General features: G+C 35.8%; 1 long non-coding RNA gene across 1 annotated transcript; it reads left to right on the top strand.

Annotated features, from left to right (window-relative positions):
- Nucleotides 1-9,048: 9,048 nt before the first annotated feature.
- LOC130425522 (uncharacterized) lies at nt 9,049-11,661 on the top strand. Its single transcript, XR_008907076.1, has 5 exons — nt 9,049-9,126; nt 9,548-9,586; nt 9,906-9,970; nt 10,092-10,126; nt 10,229-11,661. It is a non-coding gene; the product is annotated as an uncharacterized LOC130425522 (long non-coding RNA).
- Nucleotides 11,662-12,530: the final 869 nt, after the last annotated feature.

Here is a 12,530-nt window from a genome sequence, read left to right as displayed (position 1 = left end):
GTTGTTTGTGTTGTTGATCTTGTCCTGAATGTTCTCCAACAGCTTCACACTGGCTTCAATTGCAACATCTGCAGCAGTCTTGTGTAGTGAACCGTGACTGGAGGTACTGGAATCTTTATTTATCCCATCCCAGCTTCTCATGAAGCCGGTCGTAGAGTCTTTATGTCCCCCATGACTGCATTTTCCTGTCAAGAAATGACATTATTTGTATGTATAGTGGTTACATCGGTATCGTTTCTGGCTAATATTTGCTCATAAATGATTGTTACCGGCTGGTTTGTTTGTCCCGATGATCTTGAAGTATCCTGATGTCAGAATATTATTATCAAGAATATCTTGCAGAATTTTCGACCCACAATTATTGTTTATACATTTTTCCTCACAGGTTGCTTGGTCGTGAGCTGGCGGAAATATGAATAGTGAATTTCTTCAGGTGAGCACACACACACACACACACACACATATTTCTCTGTGATGTACCTGAAATGTTCATTATCTCTTCATCTGGATTGATGAGAGCAGTGTTTGGTGAGGTGTTTCCCAGCTCCTTCCAGTTACTGTGACTGTAGAAATCCTTTCACATGCCAGACGACACGCGTGTGAGTTAGTGCATGTTTAAATATTCTCAACCAGTATAAACGCTTAAAACTTAATCTCTATGGTTTAAACTTTATTGTTGTATTCATCTCCAACGTAAGGGATCATGTACAGACAGCCGGTTGTTATGGCAGAAATAATCCCAGACAGTGTGACATAAAGCAGAGGGTCTTGTATCACACTGAGAGGCTTGTTTTATCATAACAGCCGGCTGCTTGTTCAATATTTTGCTTATTACACGGCTACTTGACACATGAGGAAAAATTTTTTACAATGCTAATTTTAAATGTTTTATTGGCTCATTATTACTGAAAGCAGACCTGCCGTGAGGAAAAGCAGTTTACTCTTGGATTTAAGAAACAATGTTCAAATGTTTAAAACGGACTATTTGGTTGAATCAGTTTCAAATATAATGTCATATATGTTATTAAAAGACATATTTGTATTTAATTTGTCAAAATAAGACCTGTCAAAATGATTTGCTGCATCCAGTTTACCGTGTGTTATCTGGGAATAATGAACCTGCAGTAATGAATGGCCAATCAGAATCATGCATTCAAAGGAGCCGTGTAATAAATATAACAGTGAGATTTGAATCATTTCACACATGGTTTTTCTACACTCACCTGTAAGGTGTGCAGAACTCCTCCGAGCGTCTCTCTTGCGTCATCAAAACTCTGACTCATCACTTGTTCGGTGATTTTGATCATTCCATCAGTTATGAGTTTTTTCCCCCATCTTAAAATTCTCGTTATCAAAGTGGTATTCTGATTTTAACGGATGTTTAAAGTCTGTTCTCACGTTGTAGTAGCAGATAACTCTTATAGCCTTTTTAAAATGCTTCTCTTCACCTCTATGTTGTCCGCAGGCTTCTGCCAGTGTCCTTGTGTTCAGTTCTTTTGGCTGCTCAGACAAATAAACCAAAAAAACATAGTCTTATGATTAATGTTCAGAGCAAAGAGAACTTTGACAACCATATTTATGGTTTGAGACATGATATACTGTTCTAAAGATGTTTCTGTTCATATACGTACCATTGTGAACCCTGTAACAGTGTTCATGCAGGTTGTTGCAGTAGCACGTATAATGGCCGTTCTTGTGATCTCTTGATGATTCATTGAGTCTGTCTTTCTTAAAATCTCAAAGGTCTGAACGACAGTCAGAAGACACAACAGGAGAAGTGTGCTCCTCATTCTCAGAGACATGATTATGAATTAAACTAATTGATAATATTACTGGTTTTCTTTAAAATGCAGAACAGATGCAGAAAGGTTTCTCGCAGCCTGGTTTAGAGATAAAAATGTTTCTTAATACAATACATTTAGTATCTGGTGTTCCTCACAGAGTTATGTGAAGTGTTAGAAATACTTATACAAGTTGTCATGTAAATTGAGGTGAAGCATTTGCGTATTGTTTAAAGATATGAGCGAGTAGTATCACATCCAATGATGTGGTCTCACGATTGTTGTAACCACAACGTCTGAAACCATTCTTCAAAGTTGTGTTGTAGCACTTCTCATATTATAGACAACTTCACTGTTTTTCTCACTTATTTAGAGTATAAAGGTCAGCGGATATTTGAGAAACCCTTGACCATTTAACATTTGATTAGTATATAGAGTATATAAAAAATAATAATAATGTGAAACAAATATTGTAAAAATGAAATATAACGTAATGTGACTATATGTGCAGATATCAAATATGGTTTCAACTGCAACTACATGATGCCAGAAACGTTGGCACTACTTCATCCTAAAATTCTCGAGGGCTGTTGATAGAAGTTGTGTTGATCCAGCAGAAGAAACAATCACCAGATATCTGTTTGGTGGATTAATGTCATTGAGAATGTTGATATCTGTTGGGTCGAGGTTTAATAGCTGTAAAAACACACCTGAACAAAAATAGTATTTCTGTTATTAGTAATTTTACTGGATCATCGTCTTTATCTTTCAGCTGCTTTGCATGGTTTTTATTACCACATATCATCTATTATTTTTCTACAATATAATGATCAGACATGAATGTGTGCAGTAGCTTTCTGTCCCAGTGTCGAACTGTTGAACTAAACTGTGGTCAGATGAAATCAAATGAAAATTCATCACCCACACTTTTGCATTAGTCAAATATATATATATATATATATGTAAATGCATTAAAGTCACATAACAAGAGACCCGTCTTGGAGTATCTGGACCGCTCTATGAAAGCAAGACTTCAGTTGGCGCTAATGAAGCAAACATTTATTATTTATTCATTCCAAAGTTCTTTACTTTTACAAAGCCAATATCATAAAAGAATGAGAAATTAATAAATAGGTATTTTGAATGTATTTTTAATAGGGCTGTGCATTTAACACGTTAATTATAATTTATTTGTTATGGAAAATTAATGCGATTCAAATTTCTAATGCACCCGACCCAGACATACACGTCATCTTATATTTTATACAGTTGAGTGGTAAATAATATGATGCTGGCAACAACTTACTGTGTGATATACAACAATGAGCTCTAGGAAAATGTAAAAAACGACACTACTGTTACGGTAAGTAATCTTAGATGAAAGTGGATGAAGTAGACATGATAAGAAAAGTTCAAAACCCAAAGCACAATAAAAACTGCGTATGCAACATAATACAGAATGTAAGTGCATAAATATATAAAGAAACATGATCTGCACCCCCCGTGACCCGAGGTAGTTCGGATAAGCGGTAGAAAATGGAATGGAATGGAATGATCTGCACCTTTGGCCCAATTTCGTTACAGAAAACTTCTGACAAAGGATTGTTTGTAAGTAGTCGTCTATAAGTTCTGCAAAAATACAGAACATGTAAAGTTTCCACAGATTAACTTGACAATCACAAATGTGAGGGTGTGCACGTGCTACAGTTTACTGGATACAGAACAGTGACATTTCTCTGATATAAATTGTGTCCTGTATTTATACGGTATGTTAACTGTAAGCAGTATAAAGTCCTGTAGATGATGCTGGGATGTTCCGGTTAAGATGATCCTGAGGTTCTGATGTCTTGTGTGTCATCAGTTTTGCTTCTGAATGTTTACTGATGGATAAATGTGTGCTTTGAGTTTACATCTTGACACTTAACCAGTTCATTATATTATGTGTTTTCTGAATGAGAACATGGTTTTACCTTTGCAAAATGAGGAAGTTTTGTGTGGGGTTTGTACAAGTTGGTGTATTGTTCTGAGAATGTGTTTATAGTTGTCAGAAAATTGTGAATTCTTACATGAATGTGTGATAGCAATCGATGAAAACTGTAATGCAGCCTAACAATCACTATTATATCTGTTTGTGACTTCTAAAGGAAATTAACACAAACATAAGACTACGATACATGTTTTTGAGATTTTGTCTTTGTTATAACCGCTTGTCCATTCGATTCAGTTTTACTTAAATTTGTCTCTAGAGGGCACAAGTTAACTGATGTTTGGAGCACAAAAAAAAGGAAGGGTCACGTGTGTTTCACGAGTTCACATTAGGAAAGGATTCTGAGTTTATCTGAAAAATGGAAAAAAAACATTACGCTCGTATCCTGTTTTTTGCGATAGCATAACGATGTATGTTATATTAACATTGTATCTCAAGTGTCGAGTAAACTCTGCTCGTATAAATTATACTGTGAAGGTCGCATTATGAACACGTATGGCTCAAGTTTGTTTTCTGTTATGTGTCATTTGTGTAGTTTTACTGTGATCCAAAGATCCGTACAGTGCATTGAGACGCTGTGATGAACAGAAAGAGTGAAATAAACCACCACATTCAACAAAAGTTGATTCACTCCTATAAAATGAAAGAGATTTTTACTGTGGCTTTCTCACATGCACTGATAGATTTTGACATAATATTAACAGTTAGTCTACCACAAAATGGCCAGTAGAATACTATAATCTTTTTTAAATGTTATTTACTTTTTAAGAGGACTTTGCCAGCGAGTAGCCTGCTCGGTTGCTGTGTTGAGTGAATAGCCTGAAAAGCCTCATATTCGAGGAAGAGACTGTGAAGGTTCGGAGGGATTCTTCAAGGCTGTTGGAGCATTGGAAGCATCGTGTTCCGGAGTGTGGAAGGACGATGCGGCGACTCATCAGTGCTGTTGCGTGTGTTTCATTTTGTTTGGTGCGCCGAGGCGTAAAGCGACCATTCTGTTTCAGGTCTCGACGATCTCAAGCTACACAACAGGCCTGCTACGAGTATTCACTTGACTATCAGGGTATTCAATTTGTTTATTCATGTTGATGGCCATTTAGTCATTTGCCGGCATTATATTTAGAATTTCAATTTGATTTAATTTGGGGAATTTAATGTGATTTGAAAATTGTGATTATTTGAATCTTATTGTACATTTGTGAATATTTTATACTTTCTTGAAGTAAATAGTTCATAACTATTTCCTGTGAAGATTGTCTTTATATTTTGGGTTTTATATATATTCATACGGGTGGTATATCTAAAGTAAATAATATCATTTATCGTATAATAATTTGGTTTAGAGTGAACGTAATTAATTGTTAAAGTTATGGTAATTTAAGTAGGTGTAATACAAACAATAGGATTTTCAGGTGAGTGTTCAGTTAATTAGTGTATGAGACAGAGACATAAAGTTAATGTTTTACTTTATTTTAGCTATACAGATATTGTGTGATTATTATAAATTAAGTAAAGTGACTGTTAGGACTAAAAGTGAACATATAGTGATAAATTAGTCATTTACAGAAAGAGAGATCTTTCGCCAGGTATGAATTCGGGGAGCGCACTGCAATAAAAATAGCTAAAACACGCTAAGGGGGCGCTACACTAATGGTCTGCAGTATTGGAGGTGGCTGTCGGTTCCTCTGTTTTGTATACCTCATGTTGTCCTTGAACTAACTTAACCTGACCACGAGCCTTTCTCATGCATCATCCAATGCTTTGCCTGAACAAGTTCATCCTTCAACAGCACATGAGCATACATTTGTCATGTTTCACTCCTCCTTCCACAGGTAGACACACGCAGACATGAATAATAATTACTGTGCATCTTGCCCAATGCTGTATAAGCTATTACTAAAACATAAATGAATAACAATCTTATAACCAGTCCGTTACATTTGATACATAAATAAGCAAAAATAACAGAAAAGCATTTCACTTTCTTGACATTATATAACAAAACATAACTGTTTAACTACACGTTTGTATCCTCACCATGTGAATGTCAAGAACATTTTTACATGTCTTAAGTTGTTATGTCTTTACACTTGCGATTTACAAATGACATGAGCTTGTTTAGAGTATTTTGATGTGATTTTTTAGCTTCATTGCATGTTTTACTAAACCTGACGAATGAAACCGACGACCGACATATCAACTGCTAGACACTAAATGACTGCTTTTTCATTATCTAAATCAGATCAGAAAACCTGTTTGCTTGGAGTCAATCAGGTTAGTTTTTCTTATGAATGAGGAAAGGAAAGATGATTAAAGAGTCCATTAGAAAACCTGTTTGCTTGGAATACATCCACAGTCAAACGGTTAAATGTAATTTGATTACAAGAATCACATCGGCACAACCTGTGTTCTGTGGTTAAGACAATACTTCTGACATTTTCCATGACAGTCTGTTTATTTTTTTTATTGTTTCATATTAGTAGTCTGTATAAGCAGTTTTCTTTGGCAATTATAACAGCAAATAAAGGAAATATATATTTATTTTGTCCTGATGTCAGGAACTATTCAAACTAAACTCTTTTTCAATGCAGTGTCAGTTTTCATGCCGCCGTTCAGATTAAATATTGGTGAACTGTAAATGAATTCCTGAAACATACCTAAATATTCAACGTCATGTTGCTCTATCATTAACCAAGCAAAAACAAGAAGACTTTTTACAGATCACATTGATCCCATCTATCATTCAATTTAAGCACAATCTGATCCATATTAAAAATGTCTAATAATGATGTCTAGTGTGTCTTTGAACAATCACATGTAGAACAGTGACACTGATTGTGTCTTAACTTCAACGATTTCTCACGTTTGAGTATTGCAAGGCAACATTTATTTATATAATGCATTTCATACACAAAGGTAATTCAAAGTACGATATATAGAAATGATTCACAAAGAAAACAATACTTAAAAAGTCTTTAAAAAGTGGAGATTGATAGGATAGCATCTTGCAGTTGATGGAGATTTGTGGGACGCACGAAGCTCCGGTTCCACCACATCCCAAAGATGCTCTATTGGGTTGAGATCTGGTGACTGTGGGGGCCATTTAAATACAGTGAACTCATTGTCATGTTCAATAAACCAATTTGAAATGATTGGAGCTTTGTGACATGGTGCATTATCCTGCTGGAAGTGGCCATCAGAGGATGAGTACATGGTGGTCATAAAGGGATGGACATGGTCACAAACAATGCTCAGGTAGGCCGTGGCATTTAAATGATGCCCAATTGGCACTAAGGGGCCTAAAGTGTGCCAAGAAAACATCCCCCACACCATTACACCACCACTATAATTACATTAATGAGAAATTGAACAAGTGTTCCTAATAATCCTTTGGATGAGTGTAGAATAAAGAGGAAATTCGCATTTAAAAGATTTGATTAATAGGACTATGTGTTATGATCCCACTATTTCAGCACAGTTGAATTGCCCATTTCGTCTTATGCATCACAGAGGGACCAGTCAAGAATATCAACAGAGGAAAGGAGGTCTGAGGTTTCACTGGGTTTGTCGGGTAGGCATCCTCTGTGTTTGGGGGATAAATGTTTACCCAAATCTCTCCACCCCATATGTGTAGATTATCTCCCCATCTTCTCCAGTTTTCTGTCCACATCTCCATTTTGGCGCAAAGACTTGCTCATAGTGAGAAAATTCTTAGAAAAGTGAGTGTTTCCACATAGAAATATAGAAAAGGTCCCAGTACAGAATTTTTTTTTTCATAACCCACCCTTAAATGAATAAGCCGGAGATGGTGGTCTAGTGGGTTAAACCACTGAACTGCTAAATCAAAAGGTTGCTGGTTCGATCCCAGTAGCCACCACCAGTGTGTCCTTGATCAAGACACTTTACTCCATGTTGCTCCAGGGGGATTGTCCCTGTAATAAGTGCACTGTAAGTCGCTTTGGATAAAAGCGTCTGCCAAATGACTAAATGTAAATGTAACTCTTTAGGTCATATATAGTATAGGGAGTATACCGAGGAGGACTTTTAAGAGACTTAAGAGTTTCTTTAGCAGCAGAGAAAATGGACGAAAAATGAAGAGTGAGAAGAAATGTGTTGCAATGCATGAAAATTTCCATATTGCTTTAAAAGTTTATCTGATTTTTTTCTATTGTTTTGTGTGTGTTGAACTTTTGTTTATCATGGTTTTGGTATTCATGTAAAGCTTCTTTGATGCAATGCAAAATGTTAAATCGCTATAACATAAAATGACTGTGAGTTCATAAGACACAACACATAAGATCGTGCAGGGTTCATGTTTGTGAACAAAAGTGGTCACACAAACAAGAACATCACTTACAGAAACTTATTGTATCACTGTTCATCTTCTGTCAAATCCTTTGACATTAACAGCATGGTAAATATGTGAGTACGGTGAGTACTTGGTCAACCAACCATTCAGAGTCTTTAAAAGACTGTGTCATACGTAGCAACAGGGTTAGCCCCACCTGTGTGGTGATTTTGATTGATTCAGAATAATAAGATAAATAACTTGAGCAAAGTACTGTGAATAGATAAATAAATACAAGTGTTACTGAAATAATCTGGACCGGTTTCAGCAGACTACATGTGTTCAAGTAAGTGCACGTAAGCGGTAGCCAACAGCTTCTAAATTCGTTTCCGAGGAAAAACATATTTATATGTATAAAATGTAATCCTGAAATATATATTTTGCTGGAAAATAAATCTTCTATTTTGTTGTTTGATTAATCCGTCAATTCTGATGATAATCTATGATGTATGATGATCTATCAGATTGTTGGTGTTGGAGATGATCTTCACCAGTTAGAATAATGGTGCCAGTTTATAAATCGTGTACAGGTTTGGGTGATAGGATCAAAGATGAACAATCACATTGTCAATGGAGGTACAAGATGAGAATCCAGGGACCTCATTTATAAAAAATGCGTATGCACAGATTTGATTGTACAGTACGAGTACGCAGAAATCCATGGCAATGTTCATATTTGATCATTCCCTACACTGTAAGCCCGAACAGTACTACTAGCTTATAAAGACTGAGGTCACTACAGTTAAAATGTATGTAATATGTATGTAATATGTCTTGCTGAGTTAATCCACCTTTAAACTTTTCCTTTAAACTTTTAATGTCTATGAACAAATACGTATTTTTATGTTTGTGTGTCTCAGCATTTTTGAGGGAACACCGCTGGTTCACTCACTATTTTTAAGTGTACCGTTGATCACGTGATATGACGTCATGACGTGCGGCGCTTACTGACGTTACCAGAAAAATCGATCCAAGATGGCTACCCTCTCGAGTGACGTTGTATGAAGCAACTTGTAAGTAAACCAAACACTTCAAAACTACTTTGCTTCTTGTAACATTGTAAGAATATCATATTACACGTGATATTTGACTGCTAGACGAGGCTATTTTTAATATATAAGTTTCACGCGCATCTTCACGGTGCCGCGCGCATTTTTTAGGCGCCGAAAGCGCAATTACCATCAGTCCGCCAGCTAGTGACAGATAATATCGCGTGTACCCGTGTACTGTTAAGGTCGTGGCAAGACAATAATGTGAACATAAGTTAATAACTATTTTCAGCAAGCGATAGTCCTTCTGTTTTTGAGTGTGTTGCTGCTGTTTGTGTTAAGCGCCCTTAGCTGTAACTTTTACTCAAACAAAGTTAAGGTTATGTACATAATAGTTACCGAATGAAGTTTTTATTAAACCTTTACAAACGTCTTTTCATTATAGGTTGTGGAAGAAGTGCAGTGAGCATCCCCCAAAACCAAGGTGACTCAAATGTTAATTTAGGCTGTAACCTATTTTCACCATTTCTTTTATTTTCTAATTCCATTTCTAATTCATTAGCATATAAATCTAGCCTTACACTATCTCCTGAACTAATATTTTTGAATAACAAGTTAACGTTAGCCACCCTCTAAAGTGGATCAACATGGTTTCTGTGTTGTCAGATAAATTCATTTAAATGTTTATAAAGAGCGGAAGCAGACACATTCTGTGTGATTTCATAATATCAAAGCATAAAGCAGATAATACCCCACCTGTATTTTGAAATCTGATAATATTGTTATTTGCACTCTTGTTCTAGATCAATTATTTTAGGCAGTCAGCAGTGAATGTATGGACACAGAAGACTTTGATCTTTTTTGAAAAGTGAGTTGTAATGGTATCTATATTACCCAGTCGTTGCCAATTATTTTTGCTTTTGCTGTCCTTGAGTAAATCAATTAAAAGTCTTCTGCTATCTCGCTGTCTGTTTTGTGTGCGTGTGCAGCAGACCTACATTGTCACCAGAGAGCAACTTTATCTGTAAGTTACATTAACACTTGGAATTTTGTATCATTAATTTGTAAAGAGGTTGATTGCATAATTTGACTGGTTTCATATTAATTGTTTTATCTGTGCCCACAGGACCAACTTACTCCAAATATTGAACAAGTCTGACCTTTCTGTGGTAATCACACATTTCAGATGCAGGAACATTAACTATGTTAAGTTTATAAGTAGTGAGCCTGAAGCACAAGGAATTTTAGTGGTCAAATGATTCAATGGAGTGGAAGTGCAAGTTGTGTGCTGTCACCTCAGACACCCGGGCCCATTTATTTAGGCACTACCGTTTACAGCATAGTCAGTATTCAAGAGTTAGCCCTTTGCCATGTCTCCACAACTCTTGTATTTGTTCATTTGCATCATTTAATGCATTGAAAATTCATTTATCACGTGTCCACAAAGACACATGCAGAACTGGTGCAGGTGAAAGAGCACAACTAAGACATACACTTTTTAACTGTCCATTGTGTGACTTCAAACAGCCTTTCTCAAAGGCGACACTGTTCAGGCATTTAAGGGGACATTTAAAAAACCATGAGAATGTACCATGCCCATTTAAGGCCTGCAACTACCGCACAAATGTCTATTCATCATTTAATGCACACAAAAGTAGGACACATGAAAGCTGAAGTGAACTTCCTTCCAAACTTGCCCAAGGGAGAAAGTCAGGCCAGTTTGGAAGAAATGAGACTGCAGATTATGGACGAAGTTCAGAAGAGTCAGCAAAACCTACGCTTGATAGAAAAGCTAAAATGGAAAGTGACAAAGAAGATGATTATAGAAGTGGGGACAAAGTCTTGTAAAACAGGCCAAAAGCACACTGACAAAAGAGATAAGAGAAAAGATAGAGAGCATTTCTAAGTTCAGTGGGATACTGGAACCAAAAGGACACCTTCCTTTGAGAAATAATGGACTTCCTCCAGTACAGCAAACTCCCTATACTGAGATAAGATCTACGTACATCTCATACCTCACCCTGCACCCCAAACTGTTCCTTTCCTCCCCTCTCACTCAACGCAGGACACCCAAAAGCTCACCTAAGGACCTTACACAAGAAAAAAACTCAACACATACACATGTTTGGTATCATCCAAAAGGTCTCAGTGCAAAAGGTTCAACTCATTTTATAGACTATGACTCAAGCATTTATCAGAAACAAGAATTAAATTCATCTTTATCATTCGTTGTGATATTAGTAAAAAAAAAAAAATGTAATGTTTGGGAAAATAGTGCCAAATTATAAAATCTGAAGACAGTCCTACACTGTAAACCCCAATAAATTCATAGTACTCAAAACTTTTGCAGAAACTGATTACATAATAACTTTTGAGGTAACTAACTTAATTTTTTTAAGTTAGATTTTTTTTAAAGTTACACTATAATCAAACTTAAATATTAAAATTGTATTTTTTTTATTTTAAGTGCACCGTGCTTAAAAATATTGTTTAACACTCGCACATTTTTAGTTTCTCCATACTTAATTATTTTGATCCAATGGTACTTATTTAAATGGAAATCTACTAACTCAACAAATATACTTGTGTATAACCCACAAGCTAATGAAATTAAAAGTTAACTACAAAAAATACTTCAGCTGTACATTTTCTTTTTTCTTTTATTCAGTCTTTAAGTTTTTTTATACAAACATGTCGGCATTCATTTTTTAAAAACTTTTTTCTAGCTCAGAGGCGTCTGTGCCACGATGAGCTAAGTGACTCAAGTCACATACTGGTTTCACCACCTACCCAATAGCTGTAAGTGTGTTAACCAGTGAAATAACCTGGTGAAGTATTTAGTTGGAATGAACACTTACATAGAGAGCAAAAAAACATATGTATCTCTACACATCAAACAGGAACAAGACAATCAGGAACTGAGTATCTTAAAGTGCTTTATATAAAACTTTATTAAAGCAGCATTATTAACAGCCATGACCTTCAAAGTGCAAATGGAATAGAAAAAATAAAAAGTAAATAAATTTATCAAAATCAAGACATCAAATCTATCCTGTTTGTAAAAACCTATAAAAACAAAATATAAAAAAAGAAATGTGTATTTTTTGTAAACACAACTGTTAAGTTGTTCCTAATACTATTCCATTAACAGGTCATTTTTGAGACTCAGTAGGCGGGGTTTAAGTGCTTTACCATCATCAAGACCCATTAGGATTGTCTGGATGAATGTAAAAGTGTGAATGAGTTTCTTGGGATAGTCCAAATGCAATGCATACATCAACCCAAGCAACAATGCAAATGCATCAGCCAAGTTAGGGATAACTATCATCATAACATCGTCTTTCAAAACAATATAAATACTTGCAGGACTGAAATTAACTGGATCTGCAGTGTCCTCTGTGACTACTGTGACGAGAGCAACAGGAGTG

Source organism: Triplophysa dalaica, chromosome 7 (genome assembly GCF_015846415.1).
Source record: "Triplophysa dalaica isolate WHDGS20190420 chromosome 7, ASM1584641v1, whole genome shotgun sequence".
Taxonomy (NCBI): Eukaryota; Metazoa; Chordata; class Actinopteri; order Cypriniformes; family Nemacheilidae; genus Triplophysa; species Triplophysa dalaica.
The sequence above is the reverse complement of the archived record's forward strand: the minus strand, read 5'-3'. Positions and strand labels throughout refer to the sequence as shown.